The sequence below is a fragment of the Pseudoliparis swirei genome, chromosome 17 (genome assembly GCF_029220125.1).
Source record: "Pseudoliparis swirei isolate HS2019 ecotype Mariana Trench chromosome 17, NWPU_hadal_v1, whole genome shotgun sequence".
In the NCBI taxonomy this organism is placed as follows: Eukaryota; Metazoa; Chordata; class Actinopteri; order Perciformes; family Liparidae; genus Pseudoliparis; species Pseudoliparis swirei.
This window is the reverse complement of record NC_079404.1, coordinates 13104175-13121032: the sequence shown is the minus strand read 5'-3', so window position 1 is coordinate 13121032 and position 16858 is coordinate 13104175. Positions and strand designations below refer to the sequence as shown.

Sequence of the window (16858 nt, the reverse complement as noted above, 5' to 3'; positions counted from 1 at the left end):
GATTTTGACCTTTTCATGACCTTGACCTTGACCTTTGACCCAATCGATCCCAAAGTCTAATCAAATGGTCCCCGGATAATAACCAATCATCCCACCAAATTTCATGCGATTCGGTTTACAACTTTTTTTGTTACGCGAATAACACGCATACAAATAAATAAATAAATAAATAAATACACGGCGATCAAAACATAACCTTCCGCATTTTCAATGCGAAGGTAAAAATATGGAAGGAACTTTGTATCATCTGGTCAGTTACAGACAAAAGGCCTACATAGCCGTGTATAATCAATGCTAAGATTACACCATGTAGTTTTCATTAATATCTTGCTGTTGGCTAATACTAATATTAATGCAATTTGTTAAGTATTGAAAAAGCTGGGCAGGAACAAGCTGGTAAAAAAAGGGAACCATACAGATGTTTTATTTATTACTATTATAGATAAATATACCAGTATCGTACCGTATTTGTGGTATCGTATCGAATTCTGGTATAGTAGCGTAAGTATCGAGTATCGTGATATTTATGGCAGGTATCGAATCAAAGTTATCATTTTGGTATCGTGACAACCTTAGTTTAGAACAAAACAATTTAAACTAGATCGGTAGAGCGCATACCTTCGCATATCACAAGATTTGGCATTGAATTATGAACATTTTGGCATTAGTTGCATGCCAATTGGATATAAATTGGTAAAAAGAAGAGTTTTACCTTTTCATGACCTTGACCTTTGACCCGATCGATCCCAAAATCTAATCAAATGGTCGCCAGATAATCACCAATCATCCCACCAAATTTCATGCGATTCTGTTTAACCCTCCTGTTACCTTCGGGTCAATTTGACCCCATTCAATGTTTAACGGTGTTCTTTCGGGTCAATTTGACCCCAGGCTGTTTTTCACTGTCAAAAACATATAAGAAATATCAACTTTTTTATATATTTAAAGGGCTATTTAGGTAGTCAACAAACAAACATGAAGTACCTCACACTTAAACTTGGAAAACAATATTAATTCTAATAATTTTCTGGAGGTTTTAATTGCTGGGGTCAAATTGACCCCAAGGGTAAAATATGTAAGTAAATATAAAGGTAACAGGAGGGTTAAACATTGAATGGGGTCAAATTGACCCTAAGGCAACAGGAGGGTTAATACTTTTTTACTTATGCGAATAACACGCACGCACGCATACAAATACACGGCGCTCAAAACATTACCTTCCGCATTTTCAATGCGAAGGTAACTATAACATTTTGAATTGGTTAAGTAAGTGTTTTTCATGTAGATTCCTTTTCTTTTCAATCTCATTTTGTATTGATTATTGACAAAGAGAGAAAGGGAACATGAGACAGACAGTAAGAGAAGAAGATAAGCCAAGAGTCTGAGGTCAGACATGAGCACAGCTCGCTGATAGAAATGTCCTGGTAGCAAACTGAGCTAAGACGAGCCTGTGGAGGATATGAAACACCACGTTGAAATGAGCTCGGCTTCCCTTTGGAGTCTGCTCAGTTAGATATGAGGGTTTCATGGCAAATTAAATAGGGCATAGGATTAAATGATGGAAATAAATGGACGATGTATTAAAACCAGACGAGGAGTGCCATGAAAATAGCCCAAAATGCGGCTGGCATAAACCAGGCACAACAAATTGAAATCTTGGCATGTGGGGGTGGAACACTTGGCAGCGACTGAACCAACCAACACTACATGAGATTGGTATTACACCAACATCGATTTAAACTTTGAATTATGAAGAACGTGTCTGAACTCTATCATTCTATTGACTTCTTATGTACTGAGATCTGTTGATTTATTCCAATCCATCTTTGCAATTCAAGTTTCCTGCAGTAAAGTTTTAGTGTCTTACAATTGTGGTTTACAAGGAGTTGAGTTTGCACCATGTCCATCTTTTTACCACAGCGGCTTTGTCCTTTTTCCGTCACCATCTGCATCTTTTTGTGCTGAGCTGTGTTTAAAGTCGAGTTGTCTTTTCAGTGTATCTCTAATATTATTACATAGCAAAAAGGTTTTGATCCAGAATGAAGCCCCGCTGCACACTACTTTCTCACACATGGAGGCTTTCTTCAATGTACCTCAGAGAAGTAGAAGTATCAGACAAATGAGCTGTCAGAACTTTAACACAATAAATCACGTGACCTTATATCTAACGTGTGTTTGGCTGAATTCACATGCCATTTCTTCATTCTTACCCGTCAGTCTACAATGATCAGCAGTGATGTAAGCTCACGATGACGAACTCTTGATTGCCTTATTTCCTGCTTTGTTTCCATCCCTTTTTCCACATGGCCTGTACTGATCCAGAAGTGTCTGTTCTTCGTTGATCGAAAGAATACCTAGAGTGTTTAAAGCATGGATGGACATAACATGTAATTCCATGTGTTTGCAATATGCCCAGAGACAAGTGCCAGCAACCTGCAAACGAATGTCATTTTAATAGCCTGATGCATGGGAAATGTTTGAAACAGTCCTTTCTCTCCTATGATTGTTTGGCATGACGTCCAGCCTCCACATTTTCCCTCAGAACTCTAGAAGACATACGTTTTGTGTCAAATTTCAAATCATGGCACAGTGTTCTTGACTGCTCCGAGCCATTTCATACCAATGGGATGGACCTGTAGCAGGAATGCTGGTACCTCTTGAGTGTGTGTGTGTGTGTATTCATACTGTGTGTGTGTGTGTCAGCGCCGTATGGGTCCAGATGAAGTTGTTATCCCGAGGGAAAACATGCCTCCTTCATTACCAGCGAGACACATTGTATTTCTTTAATTTGACTCTCAGGCTGTCGTACTTTATTTATGAGATCGCCCTATATGTGAGTGAGTGAGTGTGTCTGCGCCTGTCCATGTCATTGTGTTTAAGGGTTGTAATGGAAGTCGGGGCTTGGAAGTTGTAAACGCTTTTTAAGGAGGCGGTTTCACCTGGTGTTTAATAATGATATACTAATATTTCCTCTTTCCACTTGAATTTAACACACTCATTAGCCTCACACAAATGTTTGCAGCATTTCGGCATGCGTGTGTGGGCGTTCAAGGAAATAGTCTCCTTTTGGTTGTAGGGACAGAGTGCAGCAGAGTTATGAGCTGATTAGTCATCAGTCAGGATCAAAAGAGATCAGTAATTATTTTATTATGAATTGCAACATTATTTGATATTTTTCCAACTAAATTTAAGATTTACTCAGGATTATGCTTCTGCTTTCCTTGTAACCTTAACGTAATGTTAAATTTTGTTTCTTTTTCGTATTCAACGTATTCCTTTCATCATTCCTCTTCCCTATAATGTTTTCCTCATCTAGTTTGTATCCAACATGGTAGCTTCGCTTAAGTTTTCTATCATAGTTTGAATTATTTGCTTTGATGAAATTGGTGTTTTCTTCCCTACTTAAGTGAGGAAATGCCAGCCAATGTTCAGCACCGGGTAGATCCATCTCAGTCCCAAAGCCCCCATGTATTACTGTAAACTCCAGACATTGTTGCTTGCATAAGAGTTTGGCATGTTTCTCTTCTGGCCACTTGTGAATCCTCTTTAATTCTTCTCTTTTTTCACTTGGAGCATATGGCTTGTTGGATTGTGTCGGACCTTGTCAGGGGCCATCTATCACTTCATGGTGTCCTGCTGAGTTGGAGATTTGGCTCTCAGGCCTCAAAATGGGAAAACAAGAGTGAGAGGGAACACAGTTAGATTAAGAGAAAGGGAAGGAAAAAAGGAAAAAGAAAAAGGGGGATGGAAGGAGTTAGAAATGAAATAAAAGTGACAGACTGACTGGAGGGAGGTGGATGTGAAAAGAGCAAAGAAATAACAAAGTACAAAGATGAGTAAAACATTTTTCCTTCTATGAGTCCAACAAAGACTGTGTTCAGTTTTTTTATATGAACCAATCCTTTTTCCATCTCAGCCAGCTCCGGTAGTTCAGACCCCTCGACCCCGTTAACACCTGTGGTGTAAAACGGCCTTCAAGGTTCAGCAAAGCTGTAAGTGTTCAGGGTTCAATAGCTTCATGCTTGTTAGACTCCCCAACAGCCTCAGAGCACAAATAACATCTTCAGAGCTCTCTTAAGAAAACATCTTTAAGAAGAAGTGTGTTTCAGAAAATCTTTCACAGGCCTTGTGTTCATTTCTGATTATGTCTCACACTAGCGGATGAAAAACCAAAGAATGCATGTTTCATATTTATTTCTAAGAGTATACATATATTGCTTTTTAATTTATATTTAAATAGATACAATTTTATTTTTGGTTGCATTTTTAAAAAATCGACAATATGATATTCTCGAAAGAACTTGATCGAACAACTTTACTTTGTTTTCTATGTAAAATCAACAAAGAAAAAAGAAAAAACAATCATTGAAAAAACATGTCCGTCCTTGTTAAAGTGTTGAGGAGAAGTCTTAATTTAAGCTCTAGCTGCACAGAGGCATCGCTCCTGGCTGTGACCGACCTCTGACCTTCACATGAAACGAGAACATGCCTTAGAGGGATTTGTAAAGAAGTTACTTCCTCATTATCCGTTGTGTCTGATGATGTCCGAAGAGTTGTGAAAACATCTGCATGTTACAGCTGAAAGGAAAGTTTGATTCATAAAACAACACATTGCTGCCCAAGGCATGTGTTGTCCTCTTGTATCTTCTGTGCCACCACAGGTTCTTCAAATATCTTGAAATTATATTCAGTGAAATGTTAATTTCAGACAGGATATGTATGAAGTGAGGACGTATGGCAGATGGAGAAAAAGTGGCCGAATGATGCCAAAGTAACTTTGAAGTTCTTCACCAAAGCTGCATTTAAGGTCAAATGAAGGATACGAACATTGTCCTCCACTATAGCTAAAAGCAGTGCCTCACTGTGAGAGTGATTCATGAACGATTCAAAAAAATTGTGATCAGCATGCATTATTCAGGATGGCTAAATTACCATTTTACTAATTTAACAAATGTACACATTTATTCTCTCAGATGTCATTCAACGTGCCGAATTATCCAACATCATGCACAACTATAAAGGAAAATCACAGCTAACACGCTGGAAAAGTGAACAGATGATGAAAAGGGAGATAAGTAGTCTAATCACCTGTGAACTTTATCAGCAAGTATTCTGCGCATGAATTGTCTTTCTCGCTGACCTCCAACATCAAACCTCTCATGCGTCTGTGTATAAACCCAGACATGGTCCAGATATCCTGTTTTTCTTGTAGACACGTCAACCCTACAGGTGCCCAGCTACCTTCCAAAACAATGACTCAACAGACAAATAACAAATAACCCTGGTATCCAAACCACATGATCCAGAGTTCCTGGAAACGATTGAGATGTGAAGACTTCCTTTTCCGTTTAGTTTTGAAAGATACTGAGCAGCTTTAGGTATTAATGGATCATAGTGCGTCTTATCTTTTTTAACACGTGTCTGTTTCAGATGGAAAACTGTTGTAAACTGAAGTGAGAGCCGCATGATGAAGCTGGGTGTGTTTTGGTCAGGCAGAGCTTTGAATAAGTCTTTCACTCAGAACCCACATCTCTTTCAAAGCCTGGGTATTTGTTTGTCTGTAAATCTTTCAAAGTGTGCTAGAAACCTGGCCGGACACATATGGAAGCCAGTTCATGCCTGGCTGTTAGTATGGCAACCCACTTTTACTGAGCCCAGCAAACAGATAGCGGTTTGGCTCCGTCTGAAGATCAGTCACCTCGGAAAAGTTTATTGGCTCATTAGAGGGGTTGTGGAAGCTTAATGTTAGATGTGTGACCAAATTGTTTTCTTTCTCATTTGCCAAAGTTTCTCTTTGTTTTTGTTTTTGTTAATTGGCTTAAGTATCCAGTAATTGGTGCCTTTGGAGATTTTATTAGATGCCGGCTGATGTATGGTTACAAGATGACAGAGAAAATATCTAAACTATTTTATGGGCTTTCATCACTTTAGCAGTACAGCAGATTTAAAACATACAGTCATGTTACCTGGTAAGCGTCCGGGACACAGTAAACTCAACATCAACTCAAATCGGTAAAACCTTGATTAAAGAACAAAATAATCCACGAGACGTCCACGTTTTCTGACCGTCAGAGCATCTTTCTTGTGCTGACGAGATGCCATGTTTATAGCCTCGATCATGGCGGGAGAGACGGAATGGCTTTGCTGCAACAACACCAATCCACACAGATTTAATTTCAACAATCAAGGCTATCGATGGTCCATGCTGGATTCACTTATGTCTATGTTGACCCAGTGAAGCTTTACCGGGCCGCTTTGACAAAGTATTTTCACTTTTGGCCGCCATTTTCTTACTATCTGTGCATCGTCTCATTTAGTGAATGAAAAATTTAAAAAACACTTCTCAGAGAGAAGAACAATTGGAATATTTCTCAAAATGATGAACTATTTAATTTGTTCAGTACCTTATATTATTTTTAGGGATTCAATCACATTTTAAAATGTTCTTTTTAGATTCTGAAAAAAGGTTTGGATGAATTAAAGGAAATGTATTGATATTCTGATTTGGTCAAATGTATATGTTATGTCAAACATTAAACACAAGTACAACTCCTACATTTGTAAAAAAAAAATTTTTTTATTGGGGACCCACTCAAATAACCATCTGAGTGTCCCAGGGAGTCAGCACGTTGAAAACCTCTCAACATCACTAAACATAGTCTTAACTGTGGATACAAAAAATAGCTGTTAATGTGTCGCAAAGAAATCAAAAGGAACGGAAGAAAGAAAGAACTGGACTCGACCCATGACTGGGTCGCACGCACTGAGGCACCTCTCGTAGCTGGTTGCCCTCCAAGTCCCTTTACTCTAAAACTGTTATTGAAGGAATTTTATGAGTTCATAAGTGTGTAATGAAATTTGCGTCGGTCAGAGAAGTGAAGCACGGAAAGGAGAAGTGGAATTCAATTTTCTGTGGTATTTTCCTTAGACCTGCATTTCCCAAGAGGACGTGCAGGGCTGCTTGCAGCGGCCCAGGCCTGAGGAACCTTTGCCTGAGGTTTTAAACCTCTGCTTTGAATGGCAGGAGTCGACACCTCTAACCAGGAGCAGATGTTTGGCTTCGCGTGGCTTGGCCTGGTCCTTCCCCTGGCAGAGTAGGAAACCCCCGGTCTAATACAGCAGCATGCCCCACTCGCAACGCTAATAGCCTGGCTCTATTTCACTTATTGTTCTCTCCTCGGTAAACTCCACCGCCTTCACAGTCCTTCACTGGAGGACCAGGAAATACATGGGAGCCGAGCCAAGCCATGGAGAACTCCTGCACATTCACACACCATGAGCATCTCAACACGGTAGTGCTGTGGTTCTGTGGTCATGTTAGACAAGTGATGACTCATCACCATTATTCTCTTCCTTTTGTCCCAAGTCTAGTGATCGACTGTTGTTCAGCGATTACGCTTCGAGGTGTTTTTGCAGCGAGCACGTCGGCACACGGACAAATGTTATGAAAAACATTCGTCATTCTTAGTTCACAGAGAGCATCATTGATATATAGTTATTTTGAATGATCTGCTGAATTCAGGTGATTTAAAGGTGTTGCTTACTTATTGTAAACACATGGAATATATCTCCTTTGTTCAACAGTGTTTCAGAGTAGTCATTGAAGATACGACAGGACACTTTGCCGTTTCATCTCCTAAAACGTCTGCTGATTCTCCCAATATGAAACATTTTTGAAATCCTCCAGATGTACCCGAAACATCTTACTTTTACCAGATGTGAACCAGTTTCTCTCCACTGATTCAAAACCTTTTAAAATGTATCGTACACATACATGTTCCTGGTGTCACCGGCATTGATTTTGTTCACTCCCTTTACATATTTGCTAAATAACAATGTTACGCTCTGTCAACTCTGTGGATTTTGCTTTCGTCAGATCGATAGCAAATTATTGTGCTCCAATTTCAGCCTCAGCACCTTTCTTTACGATCTAGAAAAACATTTAAACAGAGGCGTTGGTAATATTGAAGTATATTTTGTATCATGTCACCGCTGTTTGAAATCACTCACTGTGCACACTCTTGCAGTTCAATTACATTTAATATGGTTTGTTATTCTCAGTGGAGATTATTTTGTAATGGGTAAACTAATCTATGACAGAGACGTGACAAAAACTGGTGTTATCTATCAAAACAGTTCTACTTTGGTTTCTATTATACATTTTCAGAGCTACACTTTAGTTTACTTTTACGAGACAAAGCCAGGATTTTGGTTTTCATGTGTACAAAACTGTTTTGCAACCAAATCAATAAAACAAAGTGTGTTTCTGATCTTGCAGTAATGATTTGACGGATCAGTGTAACCTCTTTTTACATTTTCTACAGTGGGTGTAAATTAATTAGTATTTATTTGTAAAAACTGAAACATGCGTGTGGGATTGCTTTCAGACTTTTAGCATACAATATATTTTTTGCACCAGTTGAACACCGCAAGTGTTAAAGCAGCAACGTGGAATATCATTTTTCATACAAACAAACCAATTGACCAAAACACAAAAATAAAACAAATCTGAATCTCACTTGTGTGCGAACCGCTGCCAACGCGTCTTAGTGAAGAAGGAAAGAAAATGGAGAGAAAACGTTGAAATGGGCTTAGATTCAATTATTGCTGCTTCATGTGCTCGACAGACAGGATCAGGGAAACTTAGCAGGAGCTGATGAGAAGACAGCTTCGAGACTTTGGGAGATATATCCGTTAAGGTGAACGGTTGAAAAAAGGTCCCACTCTCTCTTTCTCCATAAACATCTGGCAGGAATATCCGTCACAGTGCTGGGACGAATCCCAAACGAGGGATTGCTCCAGAAACTCAAATGGGACTTAAAAGTCAAGAGTTATGGGAAGAGAGTCCGTCCGCCCAGCCGAGGCAGGTGCCCCCTGTAGTGTGTGTCCTCCACGGGCCGGCCTTTCAGAGAGGATTCATGTAGAGCTTTTGTTTTCTTAGTACACGAGCTGCACAGCTCTACCACCAAATCATTATGTTCCCACCATGATAATGAAGTAATAGCATTACTAAAAATTAAAGTTCACTAATTTAAAGCATTGAACATTGTTCTCTGATCAGCATACATTTTGCCAAATTAGCTGCTTTGTAATGACAGCTCAAGCTTTTACAATAATTAATAACATGCACATGCATCAGAAAAATGTGAATTATAAATGAGGTGAGTGAAAACTGGCTATTTATTATGTTATATGGCATATTCATATTTATTTGACTTTAACTCATTGCAAACGTTTGGTCACATTTGTACCAATATTATATAAATGATTGTATATTTTTTCAGTTATGCAATTATATTAAATTAGGTTCATTATCAATCATTATATTTAAATCACAAAATAGGAAATGACTTATGTAGTCAGTGTAGCATTCTTAAACCATTTTGTAACTCTTCCAAGCATCTGATATTATCCAAGTATAATTAGATATCAATTATATATTGCAAGCTGCTGATCCTGTGACTATTTCATCTGGCTCTGCTTGCTTAGCAGAAGACAGAACCTCCAGCTTCACTAACACATAACTAATGTGTGTGGATATAGTTTGAGAGAGGAAGATGATTGCTGTGATTACGGTGATTATTCTAGCGGTGAAAGGGAGTCTGGGATACTGTGTGTTTGCTTTGCTGCCCTTCTGGGGATCTGGTCTTCATAACCCTCATCCATCACACGGCCTGGGATCAAAGATACCCTTCTTGAGCCGGGAATGTAGCAGATGTCTTAAATACCCCCATAAATAAATGTTTTGTTTGCCTTTGTTTTTGCCAGTCGTACGATTTTTGAACATGATGAAATTCAAGGTGTTAAAAAGCATTTGTTAAGAGCCAGAAATGTTCCTCTTGCCGATGAGTAATCAGTGCACTGAGCAGGTGTTTTGAGGGAAGGCTGCAGACATTGTTTTAAGTCCAAACTCTTTGATGGTCCAGGGGCAGGACAGCCCTGGGCTACTCTCACTCCTGTTTCCCTCTGTCTGCCCGGAGGAGTCTTGTTTCTCCACAATTACAGAGCAATCAGAGCTCAATTCCAGCTTCAGCAGAGGTGTGTGACGAGATGGCGAACCAGATAAGAGGTGGAAGCTTTACGACCGCCCTCTTTGGAGGTGACACTGCTGCTAATCTCTGATAGTCGTAATGTCAGGTGTGGCTCTCATTTGTTATCTTTAACAGTTCTACCCTTAAAAAAAGCAACATTAATGTCGGACACACTAGTCTTATTTTATGTGTTAGAACATAGAACTACGAAAACTTTATTGTTCAAACCTCATCTGCTGGACTTCAGGCAGTTTTGGTTTGATTTTATCTAGAGCTTTAAAGCCTTCCCTTTCTGCATCAAGTGTAACCGTTCAACTGTTGAAAAGCTTTACGACTTGCGTAATGACGCTGGCGAGCTTGGTAAAACCAAAACAATGAGCCGAAAGATGCTGTTAAGCTCTGTGGAGCTGAGAGAAACTGGAGAGGTGGGTTTGTTCTGGAGACTGTTTAAAATGTGGACATAGTCTGAGTGACTTTCCCCGTGACTTCCTAAAGAACCGTTGTGGAGCTCAAAGTGTGTGTGTGTGTGTGGGGGGGGGGGGGGGGGGGTCTGGCCGCCATCTTGGCAGTGGCACCACAGCCTCACTTTAAAATTGGGTGAAGAGGTGGGGGCGCTGATGCAGAGCAGACAGCGATCTGAGACGGCATCCACCTGTCACTCACAGGGGCTAAAGCGACATTGAGAAACGGGAGAGTTACATAAAAATGTACCCTCAGTTCAGTTGTTAAGAACAACGAAATTAGCAAATGGGACTAAAACCGTTTTTTGGACCAGACTGTAAACTTTGTTTATTTCTATTGCAAAGTTGGGCATTTTAACATGGGTGTCTATGGTGTTTTTGGCACTACCGTGCTGGCTTAATTGTTCAGCATCGAAGGTTACCGCTCGGTTCGTCCTCATGAGTAAATCTAGTGGTTTAAATGGCCGATGTCGTCCGTATGCTTCAACACCATTGCTAAAGTACTGTCCTCTTGGTTTTGTTTACATTTTTAATACATTTTAAAATTCACTTTGACAGAGGTTTAACTGAAGTTAAATTCACGAGTTACTCAACAGCCTGTTAGTTTATGACAACAGGAGGATTCATAACAGAACAACAACTCTTAACTCTCTCTCCTTCGGGCGTGTTTGGTTGTGGTTTGTCGGTAGCTTCACAACGCAAACAACAGGCAGAGATAGGAGGTTGTTTCTCTCCTGGGAAACAAAGACTTACACACACCTTGTTTCTTTACAAGCCAAACACGGTGAGGTCATTAGTTTCTAAAAAGCGTACTTTTCTCATTAGGGAGTGATAGACAGTGACTATTGCCAAACAGATGTGCAAATCACTCACAACCCAAACGCATTTCCCTCACACCCTGTTCCCCTAACAAGTGGTTTGAGTTACATTTGTTTCAGTTATTTAGTTCACTTCTCGGTCTTTGATATGTTTTCTGCAGCCTCGGCTGAAGCACACACACACACACACACACACACACACACACACACACACACACACACACACACAGAGAGCAGCAGGGAGTGGGCCCACATAGGGAGTAATGGACATTATGCTATCATACCACTCATCTTACTTACCAGCTCTGTCGACTTTCTCTGCATTTCCTTACACTGGGTGCACTGAAGAAGGCCACACGCAAGTCTAGTCACAGCGAATTCTCGGATTGAGGTAATCTCTCCCTCACACACATGCACGTGCACACACACACACACACACACACACACACAAAGACACATTGGTCCCCCTCTACTAACAGAATTGAAAACAGGTGCCCACCACATATCTTGCATTTTTCCAAAATGCAAAAGTGGTTTGACCTGAATGGTTTCGCTGGAGTGGAGCCATCCTGTATGAAAGAAGAGTCCATGTGGAGATGTGTGTGTGTAAACATGATGGCGTTGGGTTCTGTTCAACACGCCGGTGGAGCAGCACAGACTCACAATATATTGGAACCACATTTCTCCCTCTGCGCAACCCTAACATGCAGTGTCAAGTTAACGTCAGGAGGAGTTGCAGATACACCGTGCGAACATAGCAAGCCACCGCATTTAATAGCTTTCGATACAGTGACCGTAACAGTATATACTGGTCTGGCTTTGACCGATATGGATGAAGGATCAAACTGCATCGATAGCAGTGCTTCAACTTTTGACGATCTTTTTAAGCAAATGCAATTTGGAGACGTCAGCTTGAGATTACCGTGCTACAGTCACATTGTGTCTGTTTCTGCAGCCACAGAAGATCTGGTTTGCGGGGGAACTGGGCCAATGAGAAACAGCAGGCAAAGAGTACTAAACGGAGCTGGTAGAGAAAATAAATTGGAGGAGCTGCTGATGAATGCGATGCACTTGGGTTTTTTCCTGGATATTTTAGCAGTTTACTTCTAAATCTTTCATGACTGGTGATGCTGCTGGTCTGCTGCATGTGTGTGTGCACGTGGTGTGTGTTAAGCATTAACATGAAATGACTCTTCAAAACATCTGGATCAAACCTTAAATACTGTCATCAACAATGATTTTCAGCATGTTGAGAACAATATGATGAATAGTCGGTCTGAGAGTGCGTTTACATCATGCCAACAGTGTAATGCATTATCTTAATTTAATTTCAAGCACATCTTTTTTTTGGTCTGGTCTCAGAATCAATGATAATGTTTTTAGATCATCATCAGTGTGGACACTTGCAATATATTTGAAGAGCTATGAAAGCTTGAATGCAACATGTGTATCTTCAAATACGAAAAAACAGTTCCATATCCATAAACAGGAAAAGGGGCTCAGAATAAATTTCTCTAAACAGCCTTCTCCCCTGTCTGCACATGACTCTTGAGAATTCAGTTTGATTTGGCTTTTAAAGCAAGCCAGGACTCGGCTCAAGTCCTGTGTGTGTGTGTGTTTGTGTGTGCGCGCGCATTTGTATGGTCGAGACTGACTTTGATCGGACTAAACATCCAAATTGATATTTGCTGTGTAAATCAGCTGTGTCTGGCAGCAAGTCATTATATATTTGTGTCTTGAATGAAACCAGAGAGAGAAAACATATTTTTTTCTGTGCTCCCTATTTTCTCTTCCAAGATTGTATTTATGACCAATAAAGTAATAGATCAGCATTTCTAAACCGAGATATTACAGTCCGAGATAATAATTCCTTGACACAGATCCTCTCAATTTTAAATTGGAGGGCAGTAGTGTAAGCTTGTGTCACGGTGCTATTAGAGAGGACCCAAAAGCACGACTCAGACAAGAGTAACAAAGATGAATGTCTTTAGTTGAAAACAGGCTGGGTCAAAACCGGGAGATCAGTCCAAGAAGCAAACAAGTCCAAAAAGGGGCAGGGCAGAGAATCAGAGGTCAGGAATATACACTAATAACGCTGGAGTACTTGGCACGAAAACACAAGACAATCTGGCAGAGGACAAGTGCAAGTGAGGGAATCTAAGTAGACAGGGACTAATGAGGGAATGGGCAACAGGTGAGATGGGCATGAAGACCAGGTGAAGGTAATGAGGGATTGACGAGGGAGTGATCAGAGGCAGGTGAAGGGAGTTGGACTGACGAGATGGGAAGCAGGATCTGGAATGACATGATAGTTAGTTAGACAGGATGAAGACAACTAATAATAAAAGGAAGATGTGGAGCTAAACTGTTACAGCTTGAATGGATGCTGTTAAAGTATTTATTATTAAACGACTAAGCCCGACTTAACTCCCTCACATTAATACAGAACTAGGCTTTTGTATGTCACCTGACAAAATCTAAATATTGAAGCATTTACAGTAAATCATGTACAATTTATTTAGTGGGTGGAGAATTTAATAAACAGTATTTCTCTTTCGGCAACATTGTGAAATATAATGTGACTATATGTCTATGTCTATGTTAGACTGATGCGGTTCACTGCACAGCATTATACAAGAGGGGCATATGGTCTACTTTAGTGGTTTACTGTCTGTAACAATTTAAAAATGTGCCTCTTTTCAACCTCCTTTTCATAAGTAGTTGTGTGAGGATGTTTTTCAATCCTAAAAGTGTTCAAATGTCCCCAAAGCATAATACATAATGATCCAGTTCCTTATAGGGCACACGATATGGTGAAAGCAATTCTTGTAGCTTAAAACTAAAACGGATCTTAATTTAAAGCTGCATCAGGAGATACTTCTCAGATAAAACATATCCTGTCAGCCGACAGTAAGTCACTGGAGGTGCAGCTACAGAACATTTTCATTAAAATCTTCAAATGGGTGTCTGGTGCACGTGTGTGGTACACCAGCAGACACTGTTTGTGTGAGTGCATGCAGGCCCACTGTACTTGGATCTATGTACCTCCGTGTTGGAGGGAATATGCAGAGCTGCAGAAATGAGGCACAGCGCTCACTGATGCTGCCGACTTCTCTGCTTCACACAACTGGCTTTTCTATCAGATAGACAGCTTGACAATATCCAGACCCCACTCTTTCCGCTACACTGAAACCACGCCAACACATGCATGCACACACACACAGGCACGTACACACACACGCACATATACACACACACATATACACATATGTTGGCAAACACTGTTTTCTAGGTTTGTTCTGCTTGTTTCTAACTGGACTGTTTGTGAGATAGAAGATAAGTTCATAGCTGAGAGAGCCCAATAAAGTCTGACCTAGCAAGGCTTTCATTGGGTTGTGTGCAATTGAGGGTTGTGAGACTCATTTTGTAAAATGTTACAACATGAGAAGCTGTCATTCTTATAAGAAATAGCAAACTGAATAATGATGTTGACTCAGAGATTGACGGCATACGTCTCACAGAAGTAAAAGCGATGGCTTGTCGGTATGATTGGTTGTCGATGTGTGCGTTTGTGAAGATCATTTGTTGTGTTCCCATTTGGAAGAATGTAAGTGCTGTTACAGCATTTCACTCTAAATTGCCCATTTTCCACCATGCCACAGATGTCATAGTCCCGGTTAACACACACACACACACACAAACCCTCACACACACGGTATGTGAGCATGTGTGTATACACACATATTCACTGTGTTTTGGTAATGTCATTACTTTTCGTCTGACTGAGATCACAGATGTGTAGCTTCAGGGCTTTCTAGTGTCTGCATAGACACTCTTTGATGTTTGGCCTTAGTGATCTGCAGATTTCCTGACACAAGGAGGGTGAATCTACCCAGCATCCCTTTCTCTTTGGAAGAAGATGCCCTGCTCCTGTCAGGCGATAAACAGGAGCTCGGCCAGTAATATTACACTTCCTCCTCAGGCTAGTAGCTGTTGTTCGTGTGTGCAACCAAAACAGAAACTGGCTAACAGAGGATTAACGACCATTAAAAGGGTAGACTGTTCCCAGGGATTATTTCTATTGTGTGTCCTGTTGACCCAGAAGACAAACTCATGGCTAACCGTAGCGTAGCCAGTGTATGTACCAGCTCGTCTGATTGGAACCCCAAAGTAACATCAAATGTCTTGCTTTTGTACAACAAAATGTCCCAAAATCCCAAATATATTCTATTCAATTGGGATATGACAGAGAGAAGCAGCACATTATTCTACAAAAAGGACTTTAAATGAGTTATAAATTATCAAAATATTTGCTGATTAGCTTTCTGACGATCGGCTAATCGCTCAATCGACTAATCATTTCAGATCATACAGTGATTAATAACCAGTAATTACATTGACATTACCAAATAAATATAATTATGTTACCTCTGATCCACTTTCAGTTTACAAGCACTACCTTTGACATCATCACTCAAAGTATCTTTGAGCTGCAAAAGCAGAAGAAAGTTTGCTGTGAGTTGGTCTGTTGCTGGTTAAGAAGAAGCAATAGAAAAATTGTCCAGGAACCAAGACTGACACATAAAAACAAAGACATTAATTTATTGGTACATGCTGCTCTTGGCACTTCCAGCAGAGAAACAATATTTGTCGCAGCTCTGGGCATTTCGTGATGCCTTTGTGATGTGTGTGCGGGGCAGCGAGCTGTGTGTCGGAGCGAGGCTGGTCGGTCTCAGGTGAGGAAAGACCTGGGATCACTCACCCTGACAGCCACATCTGGCGTTACTTTCTCTGTCCTGCTGCCCTCGACTCTGCTCCTGCAAACATACACCACTCTAATTTACCACAGAGGAAAGGAGTTATGATAATAATGTTATTGTTGGTTATTAATGAGATGGAGGATGGTTTACTTAGTAGAAATAGAAAGAGAAGTGCACTGTGTGTAATAAAAGCGTTGTTACTGCGAGCATTGTTTTGGTTTTCAGGCTTTGTCCTGCCGTTACTGGAAAGCGAATCAATGCCAGGTGCAACAAGCAATGTCTGTTCCCTTTATTTGGACTGTGGATTATAGAAGACCACTGGTCTATCGGAGATAATGACCTGCATTACATTTTGAATAGAAAAACACAATTGCGCTGAAGCATTGTTCAGTGTTCCAATTTATTCTGACTCTGACTTTTGCATCTCTCACAGCCATTGATTAAATATTCTACAGTAATATTAAAGAACCTCACACCTTTCACATGACCGTACCAACTCGACGTGTATCCAGAAGAGTAACCTCACATGCACCTTGGTCTGCGCTGCTTTTGCCTCCATTCCACATCGGGCAGACTAATCAGTTGGCAACTCAGCTGGTGCCAAACCCACAGTTTAGGACAAATGTTGGCCAGAACCAGACGCGCACACGTTCTTCATCTGGTTCCTGTTGAACCTAGGAGGAAATATATCAGATGCCGGGGTAATAGTTACGTAAATGGAATAACTCCAAACCGATTAAATGTCAATACAAGAGGTATCCAGGAGCAGCCTGCAGCCGCATATTAAA

The 16858-nt window shown here is 40.5% G+C and overlaps 1 protein-coding gene across 1 annotated transcript in view; it reads left to right on the top strand.

Moving 5' to 3' along the window:
• The window catches only part of hpse2 (heparanase 2), a 51145-nt gene that overhangs the window by 11139 nt on the left and 23148 nt on the right, over window positions 1–16858 (top strand). The window lies entirely within an intron of this gene.